General features: G+C 37.7%; 1 protein-coding gene across 3 annotated transcripts in view; it reads right to left on the reverse strand.

The window, feature by feature from the left end:
* Positions 1 to 15,271, reverse strand: part of TNS3 (tensin 3) — a 282,436-nt gene that overhangs the window by 196,352 nt on the left and 70,813 nt on the right. The gene's annotated exons all lie outside the window — the stretch shown is intronic.

Genomic DNA, 15,271 nt, shown 5'->3' on the forward strand with positions numbered 1-15,271 from the left:
TCCGTGGGGTGCCATGGCGATCTCACAGGGGAGCCTCAGCCACAGGCCAATGGTATGCAAAGCAGGTGACTTCTTGGTAATTATTTTGGCTAAGGGGTGCCTTGAAAAAATTATAGGAGACCCTAAGGGTGCCTCGAACTGAGAAAGTTTGGGTTCCACTGGTCTAGCTAAATAGTAATACTGCAGAAAGAAATTACTCTGAAGGATACTGAGATTGGTAATTTGGAGAGCTGACTTCAAGAGGCTGCTTAAGGGTACACATTACCATTTACTTTGTACCTTATGAATGTTTTGTGGTGTTGTGCTGCTATAAAGAGCCTTATTTTGCTTATATTCTGGGATGCCTGAGCGAGTTGAATCCAGCCACCATTCCACTTTTTATGTCCTTACATAAGGGTGTAAAGGGAAATTCTATCTTGAAATAGCAACTGTAATTAAGCGAATATAGAACCAAGAAATGTGTGCTTTTGCTTAATTGTGAAATACCTATTCTTTGACCTTCTGTAAATGACATTAACATTTATAGCACTTAAAATGCAGTCTTGGTGAGTGGAGAGCAGTTTGTGAGTTTGGGATAGGACCACCAAATGTGTAGGAAGATTCCGCGAGAATGACATTCCTCCAGCATCTGTCAGAGGCATCAGGAGAAAATGTATTCAGTCTGGTGGGGACATAGTGCCAACAATACAAGAGTTTGTAAACATTCGCCTTGATCCCCACACAGATTGGTAGCATACATCTTCCAGCTCTATCTCACACCAATCCTCTCCATCCAATACTTCACCAATGTAAGATTCCCATGCTTGTACATGGGGGTCAATACTGGAGGAACTTGACAAAGCAAATCACCCAGCATAAAGTATGGACCAAAACTTCTGCCAGAGGCCTGCCTCATGCAAAAGAGATTCAAAGGGCTTTGTTGTTGAGTGGGGGGCTGTAGTTGCAAAAAATAACAAAACAAGAAAAAAACAATTTGTAAATATTGATATAAATTCTTATGTGTCAAATTATAAGCGACTTGGAGATCAGAAAACTGGGAAAATGTGGGAGAACGAGCAATATCACTAAGAAATCTAATACCACCTGCCGGCTATGGATCAGAGAATGTAAAGGTAAGGCCTGGGGTGAAGGAATTGTTTCCAAAAATGGGTATCAGGGGAGAGGAATCAGAGTCCACGAGTAAAGTTTATTAGTGTGGTCCCGGATTGAAAGTGAGGTGGTCATTATCAGATGCATCCGAGATAAAAGAGGGACGGAGGGAGGGGGTCGCCATAAGAGGGTGGACAATGTGGGAAGTTTAGTATCATCTGCCTCTATCTTGAGCTAAGCTTTTTGCCGGTAACGCTGCATTCCATTGGACACTGGGTGAGGTGAGCTGCTTCGTAATAGCTCTTAACGTTAGGTACTCCCAGACCATCCCCTGGGAAGGTTTTGAAGAACTCTGGTGCACTTTTTAGCCTAAATAAAAAAAGGAAGTAATGTGCAGTAAAAATGTAAATGTTTCAGGGGATTAATATAGAGAGGGCCCGAAAGAGGCAGTCCAGTTCCAGTTTTAATTGAAAAATATTAAAAGTAGAAAACAAAAAAAAAAGTTGAAAGTAAAATAACGCAAAAATTTATTTTGAAAAATTGCAAATGGAAAACAAGAAAAAGAAAAAGGCTTATTCGATTACTAAAGCATTTCCCTCTACCTTTATCTAGCTGCAGCCATTGGTGGTGGGGTCTGGAAAATACATAGGAGCTGTAATATATTCTAATATCTCCCTGGTTCCCTCTGTTATGAGATGGTAGTAACAATAGGGATTTCGGTAGTACAGGTACAGAATTTTTTTTTTTATTTAACTTTATTTGTAAATGTTTTTAGAACATAGGAAGAACAAACAGGCTTGGCATCACAGCAATTAGGATACATTTGACATGGCTAACATGGAATGGGGCGACAATCTACGAACAGCCGGAGGTATTCCAGGAGAGCCTAGCGGGCCAGTGTGGAGAAGGGTCGGAAAGAGGTCTTTGCCCTGTACTTAGTTCAAAGAGACTTTGCCGCGGTGTTAGTAAAAAAAAAACAAAAAACACACAGGATGGCTTTACATTGTGCCAGGCAGGGTTGTTGTGTGATGTGACTACAAGGTATACCAAATTTTGTGGAAAGAGGCCACTTTGTTGTTCTGGAGGCTGGAAATGTATTCCAGGAAATGAACCATATATATATGGTTTATCACCTCTTGGTGTGTGGGGGGGCTACTCTTTTACCAGTTGCAGGCTATTCAAAACCGAACAGCACAGGAGATATGTAGAACCAGCTTGTCCAAGTGTTTGTCCAGATGGAAGATGGGAGCACAAATAAGGAGGTCAGCAGGAGTCAGATGGAGGGTTAGCCTGGTAACTTCCACTATGAGAGCAGCCCACACCAAGATCTTTCTTAAATCATGCACGCAGCGAAACTCAGCAGACTGTTCGCTGGAGGGGGCTACTAGGGTAAGTCCCTTGATATATTGGAAGAAGCCCTAAAACAGGGCTCATCTCACTATGACAAACAGACTCCATAATCCCCAATTTGCCTGATTGGACCTTAAGATTTGAATATTGCGTAAACCTTAAGGATATTTCCAGATAAGTTAGCAAAGAAGAAGTCAATGCTCTATCTTCTAACCTACGGCACAGAGCCACCATGTTGTAATGACAAATTCAAATGTTTGGGCTAAAAATCCATTTACTGAAAGCCACTTGATTTAAAGTGGACATACTTTAATGGTTAGAAGAGGTTAAATAAAGACAGGGGTGGGGTTGTATAAATTAAGTTAGGGCATTTATGAAATTAGCTGTTTTAGCTGTTAATAATTCTTCAGTTATATAGTCCTAGGCCTATGTCACCATTCTACAAGACTGGTCTTACCCACCTCGGCATTGTGTCATATTATTCAAAATCGCAATGCAAATGGCTTGCAGTAATGCCACTCATCCTAGCTTCACATGAAAACTATGAACTCACAGCAGAATCCTAAAATCAAATAAAGTATTAAAATATGGAACCATTGCTCCTTCTGAATTGGATGTGCATGAAAATAAAGTTAAAAATCTGTGTAGAGATCGGCGCAGAGGATTTTTTTTTTTTTTTTTTTTTTAAATAGTTAACTGAAAAACAAAGCTTGCAAAGAAGAACAGAAGGACAGTGATTTTCTTATCAATGTGCACATTTAGTGGGAGGCAGGAAGCACATTTTTGACAGCTGGAGTTAGCCGAATTATGTTGCAGCAGAAAGTAACACTGTTACCCTCAGAAGAGTTTTACATGAAGCCTTGCAGATATAGAAAGAAGGGGGGAAATATTCTATAAAAGAGGAGAAATGGAAAGTTTGCCTAAGCTTGTCATTAGAATTATGAAAAAAGAAAAATGTATAAAGATTAAAAAAAGTATTGCATTTTTATTTTTTTTGAAACACATGCTTTCAATGCATAAAAGTAAACAAAATGCATTTTAAGGGGGTAATTCAATTGCCGGATATTGCGCTGCGCACACTGCCAACAAGGTAGAAATCTGCGCCGTGAAGAGTCTCCAGAATGTCCGTGAGACACTTTGTGGCGAACCGATTTCTCCCCTAATAGTTTATCTTCCTTGCATACACATGTTCTGTGCTAGCTAGTGGCACACATACACTATATGGAAAAAAGTATCCGGATGCTTGACTATTGCACCAACAGGGCCTGTCATGATATTGTATATAAATACATATATTTTAATATGGAGTTGGTACCCCTTTTGCCTTATTCGTCACTCCACAGAACATGTTTCCACTGCTCCAGTGTCTGTGAGGTTTACACTACTCCATCCGACATTTGACATTAGTCTTGGAGATGTGAGACTTGCATGCAGCTGCTCAACCATGGAAACCCATTCCATTAAGCTCATGCCACACAGTTTTTGTGCTTACAGTAATGCCAGTGGAAGTTATGAACTCTTCAGCTATGGAATCAACAGAGCGTTGGCGACTTTTACGCACCATGTGCCTTAGTTGACCTCGATCTGTGATTTTATGTGGTCTCCACTTCATGGCGGAGTTGCTATTGTTCCTAAACGTTTCTACTTTCCAAAAGTATCACTTACAGTTGACAGCAGGGATAAAATTTCATGAACTGTCTTATTGCAGAGGTGGCATTCTATCACAGTACCACGCTTGAAGTTACCGAGCTCTTCAGAACGCCCCATGTTGTATCACAAATGTTTGCAAATGGAAACTGTATGGCTAGGTGCTTGATTTTCTACACCTCTGGCAACGGGTCTGAAACACCTCAATTCAATAATGGCCAAATACGTCCATATAGTGTAGGTAAAAGTAAATTGTAAGATATTTAAGTTTAAATCTAGCTTCACATATGATTATGCCCCTATACTTTTCTATTTTAGCTCTCAGAAGGTTTCCTTGCAGTGTCCCATTGTGGATCTAAGGTAGATAGGAAATATGTTCCAGAATGAAGAGATATCATATGACATACAAATATGATCAATAACGAAGTGACACTTCATCTTTATGGAAATTTTAAGTGACCCTCCAACATTTTGTTAACAAAATAGCACACTATACAATCACTAAGCTGAAACTGTATAGAGATGTCCATAAGAAGAATATAACAGTCTATAGGTGACACTACTTGGTTTTATTCAAAGTATCCTCAAGAAAGAAAAGAGAAGACTATGTTGGTCCTGAAAAACTGTAAGTAACTCTGACTGCATGTCTCTGTGATGCCTAAAAAACTTCCTAATTATTTTAGGAATGATAATTCTGGTCTAAGCAGAGATCTTATAATCCTTCTTAAACATTACCTTGGAAGAGCATCCAAAAAACAAGCCTTTAGGCTAATGAAAATCCATTAGCATATACAGACAGGGTGGGTACTCGCTACTAAAATAGTAGTCTGACTGGCTATCAGCTCAAGCAAGATTATCAGAGATAACTGCCATCATGAACAAGAAGTGCCCCTTAGATTAGTTAACGGAAGGTGCAAAACATGCTATAACATGGATTGTAGTGACAAACACACAGTATTGCAATGCTATAATTTAAACAACTACTGTAATTTCCCAAGAATCAGTCGTGATTTCAGACATCAATTTAAATAAACAACAAAATAAAAGTGGTTAATATTGCAAAGAGATTAGTTATTTCTTACATATACACATTCTAATCATAAGGACAAACTATATATTTAAAATAATTACTAAAAGCATTATAATCCCTATTCCATGCTAAAGTAGCAGGGGAATATAGATGACCACAGATGACCATCCTAGGAAAAAAAACTGGTCTAGACTGAAATAATATAACAATGGCAAACATCAAAAACTGAAAGTACACCTAAGTTCCCTTAAGCAACAGATTTTTGGAGTGAGTCATACCAAACAAAAATGTGGGAGCTTAAAAAGGTGTATGAAGAGGCATTAGCACAAAAAAAACATCCAGCTACAATTTAAAGTGGAAACTTATTTTTTTTTTATTTTTCAAGTTATATTTAAAAAAAAAAAGAGTTTTATAAAGCTCTCTTACTTTACTTTGAATGTCAGAACAGCACTGGTTACTGTAAACAGAGTACTCTCCTGGAAATGCTGCCATGCACTTCTGTTCTTTGCCACTTCCCTGACCAGTGGCTTATTTGCCAACTACTTTATTAATAGCAATATATGCTGCAGCAGTTTTCTTTTTGAATACTGTGTAGATGTTTATGTAATGCATGTACAAATTATACAGTCATATTACACAATTTTCTTTGGCACCAGTATATATAACACTGCACTTTCCAGTTTGAGAGATCATCATTGTAGCTCCCAATCAGCAACACTAAGAAAAGTAATTTATATCAGCAGGATAAAACACATTTGTCATCACTTTCAGCATGAAAGCCATTTGTTAATACATGCTTTAAAATTTGTCTCATAATTTTAATCAGTTTAGTTTAAATAAAAAATATGAAAACTTGACAGCAAAACTGTACCATTTGATCCATGTAGTGCGCTAATTTTAAGTTGGTATTTTTGGAGTTGGGGGTGGGGGGTCTATACGTTTTGAACCCTCACAATAAACACATACTTGCCAACTTCTTGCTGCCAATTCCTGGGGGCATGATCACACGAATTGGTCGGGTCCACAATGAAGCGATTTGCTCTCCTTTAAGCCCCATCCCCACTTCACTAACTAAGTGGACAGGATGCGGGAGGCCGCTTTACTCTCCCGGGAATAATGTAGGGGTCTCTGGAACATTCTGGAGAGTAGGCAACTATGAATTAACAGTTTATGGTGTCTATTTATGACCCTTCGTTTTTTTCAGTTGATACTTTTCAATCCTTATCGCCTTGATAAGGATTGAAAAGTAATGGCAATGTATTAAAAAACTTCTCAGGGACAGCAGTGCCGATAACCTGCTGTCCCTGAGAAGTGACTCACCTGATCATCACAGTCTCTTCTCAATTTTGAAGGCTGCGGTGATCTTTTTTTGTTTCCTTCTTTTTGTTAGTTAGCAAGCACCGACCGAAAACTTGGTGCATTCGCACTAACATCCTGGAAGGCACAAGGTACGATCAGTGACAGGAAGGGGTCACATGATCCCTCCACACATGCGCTGTCCAGCTCTGCTCTTCAGAGCAGAGCCGACAGCTGCAAAACTTTTCATATATGTTAATGTACGCCAGCTTCAGATGACGTACATTAACATGTAGAAAATGAGAACCTTTTCAATGGCCACACTTTTAATACATAGCGATACTGAGCGCTCCCCATACACTGCTATGGGGAGTGCTCATAAAAACGCTAATAGGTGCAAAGCAGCAGATATCTCCGATATCTGATGCGATGCTGGAACAGTAAATAAGGATTTTACCAGTACCCCCCACAAGGGGGGAAAACTTTGATAAATAGACCTAAGTTTGTCAAAGAGATGTGTATTTTGTACAGTTGACAAATTCAGACAACAGGTCTGCTGTGACAGTTTTCTATTGGTCTTAAAAGATCCTCAAGCCTGATGAACTTTTGCAAATATTAAATCATAATTACCAACTTTTTGCCTTTGGGAGATTCTGGAGGAAAGTTGAAGTGTTAAGACATAAGAAGTGAAGTGCAACGCAGAGAATCTCACAGTTTTGGCCCAGCAACGCTAAGACACGAAAGTGTCATTTTGCCACAGGGGGTTGGTGCCAAAATGACACGATTCACCACAAATCACGTCATGGAGACTCGCACCCTGCCTTGGCAGGATGTGGGAGAATGGCCTGCTCTCCTGGAGGTCTGGCAGACCCACCTGGAATACAGGAGTCTCCCGGACATTCTGGACGAGTGGGCACGCATTTATTAAATTCAATTGTGGATTTTGTTAGCAGCTACTCATACAAGAGAACTTTTATATTAGAGTTAGTGGTAGTCTGTAATACAAAATGCAACAATATAGAAACTAATATATCATGGTATTCAAAGGCCATAAAATGCTATGCAAGCACAACACCACAATGAGCCTCATCTAGAGTTTAATTTTGAGCTCTGAACGTACACATTAACAATTGTGTACTTACGTGTGTATGTTGAGTGACAACTATCTCAACAAAAAAGTATTTCTGTATCAGGCTTAAAAATGCATATACTTACACCTAATGAAAGCATAAAAATGTGGCTTGACAGAGTAACAATAGAAGCAAACACATGGACATTTTATTTTCTGCAGCAGTCCAAAGCTAAATGACAAATAATAATCTGAATAGAGGCCTGTGACTTAGACAATCTAGCCGTGCTGCTAATGAATGAAGCAGCCAATCATTAGCTGCTAGACAGTGCTGCTTGTGTCATCATCATGTATCTTTACAATAGACCACCAGTAGCCGCAATAGAAATGTGCTCCTCAGTAGTGTATTTTGTTTCATCTCCTGGGTCCATGCTACACTTACATAACCACAACCTTACTATGCTCAATCAATGCTTGCCTGCCCCCGTTCCGCCTATACAAGTTTAAAGAGCTACAAGTCTAAGGCTGGGTACACACTACAGTGTTTTCACCCAACCATCAGGCCAATCACTCAATCAACGACCGTTCAGCCTGATATTGCATTAGTAAGTGCACATAGACGATGAACACTAATCGTTCCAAAGATCGTTTGCTTTGATTGTTCAGCAGAACTATAAATCTTGTTCAGCTACGGAACGACATCCTTTAAATTATGCAGTGTGTATAGTATGTACTCACGATCAGGATCTCCATAGAGCTTACAGAGTCATGATCTTTTCAGCAGACAGATATGACAGTTGAAGAGCACAGATCTGAGGGTAAATCTTTTAAAAACATGTATAGTGTAATACATACACATGAACTGCATGCTGATCAGGACTTTTTATGGTTTATTTTTAAGTAGTAAGTACAATTGTTATAGATAACACATTGGTCGGAAATTTCTGTAGTATGTACCTAGCATAAGACTGCACAAATCTAGTACTAGGAAAATACATATATTTATGCTACAAAAATTGACGTACAAAAAAATCTAAATGAGGCTCAATGTGAAAGCATTGATATCTTTATATATCTCAAAGCAAGAACTCAATTGTTCTTTTTTCTTGAACTGAAACATATATCAGTCAACAGCAATTGCGTGCCTTATGGGTGTGTACCTTTTCTTGAGTGTGCAGTCAATATTTGCTCACAATTTTTATACGGATTAGGAATCAACAGATAAAAGGAATTCTGTAGTTGACACCTGGAAAACAATTTCTTTGACTGGCCTACTGGGACAATGCAGTAACCAAAGCAAACACAAGAGCCATAGTAGGTAAAGTTCAGACATTTCTCAGTAGTTTTTATCCATTTAGTAAATACAGAGAACAAGCGTTAGCTCAAGCTTTTAGAAACAGAATATAAATTTTGCATTACATGTGAAATGGAGACTTAACACCCATTATAGAAACATGAAGTGAAATAAGAAAATTTACGCAGTAGAAATGCAAGCTGAGTTCGAAAGCTTTATAGCAAAATGCATATTTAGGTAAAGCTACTAAAAATGAACACAAATTCGTACAAAATGAAAGAAAAATATGTTAAAAGTTCAACTAAAAAAAAATGACCTAAAATAAAATACAAAGTCTTAATCATACTTGCCAACTTTAGCAGTAAAATCTCAGGAAGGGCACCCAGCCGCCTGACAAACTTTAATAATATCATCCTATCACAATAGGGGTTGGGGCCAGGATGACGCATTTATCCACACCAACGAAGAGGGCAGGATGCGGGAGGCTGCCCGGCTCTCCCGGGAGTCCAGGAGAACTCCCAAAAATTCAGGCATCTACCAAACATTCCAGGAGAGTAGGCAACTATGGTCTTAATGAAGCTGGTAGAATTGGCAATTTTCCAGATCCCCCGGTTAATCTAAGGTGCCGATTAAATTCGGCCATGTTAGTCTAATAATAACACGGCGCTATTTGTATTACCGTTAATACAGTAATTTTAACCTGGATTTTTGCTCACAGCCCCGAGGGCTGCAAACAAAATCAGCATTAAAATTACCATATTAACGATAATACTGCGCAGGCTGCGTTATTCCTAGAATAACGCAGCCGAATTGAATTGGCCCCTAAAGGTCTGAGCGGGAGACAGTGGTGTATCCAGAAAGGTGACAATTGGGGCAATAACTGCCCCTAGCAGCACACTATATGCATTTGCATAGCAGGAGAAAGGCAGGCAGAGGATCACAAACAGCAGGCAAGATTAAGTTTTAGACACAATGAGAGGAGCATCCAGCGCCTGTTTTTCAGCCGACAGGTCCGATCAAGGAAATGGAAGTGGAGGAGCCTGCCAATCAGAGTGAAGTAGGGGCAGGGTGATGCTAAGTGCCCCCTCCTCCCCTTAAAAAATAAATTAAAAAAATGGGGGGTCTATTTACTAACCTGCGAAATTTATTCAGACCTCAATTAACCTAACAGTATTTGTTTAAAATGGAGGGGGGAAGGGGGGAGGGGGGGTGCTGGAGCAGGTGGTGTAAAACTCTGTGAACGCAACACACAACCTGAACAGAATCAAAACACACAGCCCCGCCCCCAGCACTGGCAGTCAGCAATGTCATCATGCCATGTAGGCTGTGCTGTGTAGCCCTAGCTGTAACTAAATAAGTCATTACATTTAACCTAGCAAATTATCTTATCTAGCCTTAGAAATGAAAAATGTAACCTGCAGTGTTGGGAACAAAAATAAAAAATAGAGTTAAAAAAACAAAACAGAAACAAATGCAGATATTTTATTGCTAGCCTAGAGATAAATGGTTTCCATTTTCATGCATCCAAAATGCATGGGAAGCAAGTGAAAAGGTAATTTTTGTTGTGAATTCAGCCTTATTCTTTTATATTATATTCACTATCTATGACAAACAGAATGTTAACAGTTAGCCATAAACAGGTCCACACCTTTTACCTTCATTTGTAAACATGAGATTTCTACTTCCTGGACTCAAAACACATTATCAGTGTGTTATCTCTGTTGGCTTTTTTTTTTTTTTTTTCCAAAGGTTGGCTGGCAGCAGTGTTCCTTCAAGGCACCTGCCTAATAGATTATCAGTGCAATTCAATAACCTGAGGCTTAGTGTAAATACAATCCTGTTATCACCTGACTATTTAGTTTTGGGACCAAAAATTATTGCTATTCCCTGGATTGGGAAGAGTTATAATCCCATTAAGCTATATTCCATTTAAATAGGGCTGAATGGAACAGAATGCAGTTTAACTAGGGTTTAAAGAAAATACTGATTCCTGTGATGATTAATTTTGTTTTTCGGGGAGAACCAGGATAGATACATTTTGTGTTATTTTATTTTTATCTATTAGTTTTAAGGCTGGCACAACTGACCATCCATGTGAATGTGTTGTACACTTATATTTTTGGAAAATGTTAAGTCTAAATTAAACTAACACATACACTATATGAGCTATATAAAGTATGGGATTCTTTAATATGGGTAATGCATGAAAGGTAAGTGCATAAGCCAAAAATAAAAGAAGTCAGAGTAGATTGATTATTAACCTGTCTATTATATGTTATATGCGTATTATTTCAAGTACCCAAGATTTTCTCATTGACCTGTTCAGAGGTTTTATATATTTTTGTTTTTAAGAATATGTTTACCGGAGTTTCGACACAGAATTCTTTTTGCCATTTTGTAATCTTTCATATGGCTGTTTTAAGACAGCCATGATTAGCTCTAATGGGTTCTGAAAAGAATGGAAATGGAATACAGAATAGGGATTATTGATGTCAGAATGCAGAATCCATTCACACATTTACACTATGTAAAATATATTTTTATATTTGTTGACCAGGGATGTCATCACTTACAGAGTAGTGTGATATCACTATTGCAAAAATGTATCAGTATATTTGAGGAGTGGTGAAGTCAACAGTTTCACATAAAAAGAAACACACAGTTATCAGTTGGTTAAAGCCTTCTGTTTATAAATAAAATGCAGAAGTCTAAGTTACACACATTAGCAACATAATATTTACACAATAAGCCATTCACCACTTAACAGTGCTTCTGCTAAAAGAATGGTCCTAACATTAAAGAGTGAAAGCACCCATAGTGAAAGATTGATTTGTGTTCTTAAATGGAGAACAAATTTACCAAGAGGTACTGTGACGATTATGTAGTATAGCTAATGACTGATTGTCATACATGAATTCAACAGAAAATAACAATGTGAATATTTTATGTAACCTTGTAATGTAATCTCAACGTTTGCTTGATGACATGAGTTTGAATTTATGCAAGTGCCATTAATCTTTTGAAACTAGCCAGGCCTGGGATAGATAAGGATCTTGGAGGAGTTTGAAGCCCCAAAGTTGTAAACCATCTAGCCAGTCAAGCAGAGCAGAGGTGAGAGATTCTCTGAGGTGCCCAAAAATATATCTTAGTGATAGATAATTTACTTCGGAAAGCTCTGTGTCATTTTGTGAATCAATCTGACTTAATTGAAAATGTAATTCCTAAGGTGGTGGTGAAGAGCCTGTAAGAAGGGTTTAAAATCCTCTGCTTTAGACAATACAGTATGCATTTTCATGAGGGGGTTTATCAAGACTGAAGTGTCGCATCTTTCTCAATTGTGCTCCCTCACACACCAGATCTTAACTAGTAAGTAATGACTCTGATTTAATTCCTATTTTATTTTCTGAAACTTATTTGTGCAAACATATTGTATGTCTTGTTAATTAATTTTTGTAACTAAACATTGGAATCATTTTTAAGATTAAATAAATTTAATCTAGTGTGTTCTCCGCAATTCTTTGTGAACTTACAAAGCCCAGGGAGGCTTATGCTACATGTGTATGTGATTTAAATGTGAAACATTAATAAGTGGTTCTGGTGAACGTAAGGACACCATAATAAATCCTTTGTGGCGGCAGAAAAAATGTATTCATTGCTAAGTGACTAAGGTGACGCCAGTCACGGCCACCTGTTCAGATTGCTGTATCTGGGACAGGCTGGGCGTACGTGACAGGTACCCCGAGGCCTCAAAAAAAAAAAAAAAAAAAAAACAGGTACCACAAGGTCCAGCACTCCCTGTCAACTACTGATCTCATACTGTCAGGTAACTAAAAGTCAGTTTTAATAAAAAAAAATTACTGGCTTACAGCAGTGTGCTAGGCGATTGTGTGCATTTCTTTTCTACATAACCCTCCACTTTTAAGCAACCATTACCTAAAAACTAATTGAGCAACTTCCATTTTGTATATTATGGTTTATGAGGCCTGTAGAAGATCAGTAGCTGAATGTGTAGATTGAAGACTTCTGCAATTTACGTATAAATGGGAGGCAGATTTACTGGCAGTGTGATGGGGGATTTTTTCTAGATAAACCTTCCCTTTTGAACAACTAATATTACTTAGAAATGGAGTAAATTCCATTTTGTGTACACAAATTAACTGGATAAGACATCGCCTTGTTTGGCCAACTTGTTTTGCTTTATAGTAAAACAGTGGCGAGTCTCCTACTGTTGGGGCTCATTCACAACTATCCACTTTGATTGCTCTTTACACACACACTGACATGTGAAAAGGGCGTTTAGCATAAAACAAATAAGTAAATAGTGGCGTTTCCACCCTAAAATTTTAAAAACAGTGTTAACATTTTTGCTAACACAACATGCGCTATTTCTTATGCATTAATGCATGCAGCTAGTACCTTAGATGACTAAAATTTTCTAACAAAATCACTTTTCTCAACTATATGGTCAGCCAAATTCAATTGAATTTGCTTTTTGTCCCCAAATAACATACTAATACCTGCATGGTTTGAGAGAAAAATGTCCAAATGAATGTGTAGTCAATACTTTACCACATATATGCAGCATAGACCAGAAAATGGGTCTATTTCACTCTTGCTAAATCCCTTGCCTCACATTTGTATGGCTCTATGTGTTGCATTAAGAATAAAAGGGCTCTTTTTATGCACTTGGGTTTTCAGCTCCACTTGGTAAGAGGAAAAAAAAATTATAAAGAGATTTACAATGTTTAAAAAAAATAAATAAATAGCAAATCATTTTTTCATTCATTTTCTTCCTTTATCACCATCCTGAAATGGTGATTACAGAATAAGTAATCGCCGGACAGAGCCGCCAAACCTTACCTCTGATGTTAAGCACTTGATGTATAGGCCCCATCGCTGCCACAACCACCTACTTTCTACGGCCATAGGGCTTTCTGCACTTTGATAAGTATGCCTCAAAATTTTGGAAACTTCAAAATTTCAACACCAACTCAAATTAAAGCAGAATTGTTAGCTAAGATGAACTAAAAACTCCTTTATGTTAGGATGGTTTAAAGCATTAGTGACATAGTAGCTATATTATAAAAAAGGGCACACATTGTCCTTAAGGTATAGACAGCAAATTGTTAATGTTTTCTCAGGCAGAAGGCATAAAATATCCAAAACATTGTAACTAGTGTCTGGACACTGCCATGCTAATTCCAAAGCCCTGTGACAGTATAAACAGAGGTGGGTACCATAGTTAGCATATGCAATAATGTAGCAAAATATGCCCTTATTTCTAAATCTGTATATTCAGTCTGTTCCATAACTCAAAATAACAGGTAATAAACATACACAAACGTAATAACAGGGGTAGTTTTAAACATTTAATTGCATAAAGGAGTAACTTAATATAAACAAACACAATGTTAGGGGTAGCTGGAAGACATTTACCTTACACGGGGTACTTGTTTAAAAAAATAAATAAAAAAAAAAAAAATAGTTGAGAAACTATATAACCAAAATGCTTACAAACCTTTACACACTGACTTCAGCTCTCCTGGTGATGAGGTTATCCCCACTAAATCCATTCCCATCGCCTGATGTGTGAATGTAGTGACAGCGCTGTCAGAGTAGTGCCCATGTTATTAAAAAGTACTGTTTTTGTTTTTCGTTTTTTTATTTACTCACCCTGTGCATTGAGACTTTGAAAGTTTCACCAGCAAAGGAGAATGTGCAGTTATATCCTTTATATTACTAAATGTGTGGGGTATTTTCATGGCATCCGAGCGATAAAAAATTACCCATCTCATCAATTTACCATTTTATCACCGCGAAAAATGGCAACAAAAAAAATTTTGAATTTTTCATGGCAATTGCCATAATGATGACAAAAAAAGCCCTAGAGGATAGTAAGGGTTATTATTTTCTTCCTTTTCCCCTTAGTATGGATGCATTAGTGCACAGTATTACAAATTCCATTGTTGCAAAGTGGTCACATGATCTCTGCTCACACCTGCATTAGTTTAATCACAAATGTAATCAGCAAAATCAAGTACAAGATTCCTTCTCCTTTGAGAGACAAATTAGGTCAGTGACAGTTCTCAAATAACTTTAATGAACAGATCATTTTGTTATCTAGTCACTAAACAAAATCTGAACAAATGCCTTGTGAGGGCACAAGCAGATGCCCACCATTCAAGGTATCAGAAAGCAAGCGGTTTAAGATACAGCAAAATAGTCTGAACAAAAAAATATACACAATGTAAAACACCTTTCTAACTGTCAAACAATAACTGGACAACTATAGTTAAATGTTTAATCTCAAATAACTCCTGACATCAAACAGGAACATCTAGACTTTTTTTAAAAAAAAATCCTCAACAAACTAGAACTTGAAAACTTACTGTAATGTTCGGTTTGAAAATGTGAATGAAACGTTGTACATATATGCTACATTACAGATGATGATGCTTGTTGATGCAAATTAATCAATATACATCTCTTCAATTCA

This window comes from Mixophyes fleayi, chromosome 5, assembly GCF_038048845.1.
Source record: "Mixophyes fleayi isolate aMixFle1 chromosome 5, aMixFle1.hap1, whole genome shotgun sequence".
Lineage (NCBI taxonomy): Eukaryota > Metazoa > Chordata > Amphibia > Anura > Limnodynastidae > Mixophyes > Mixophyes fleayi.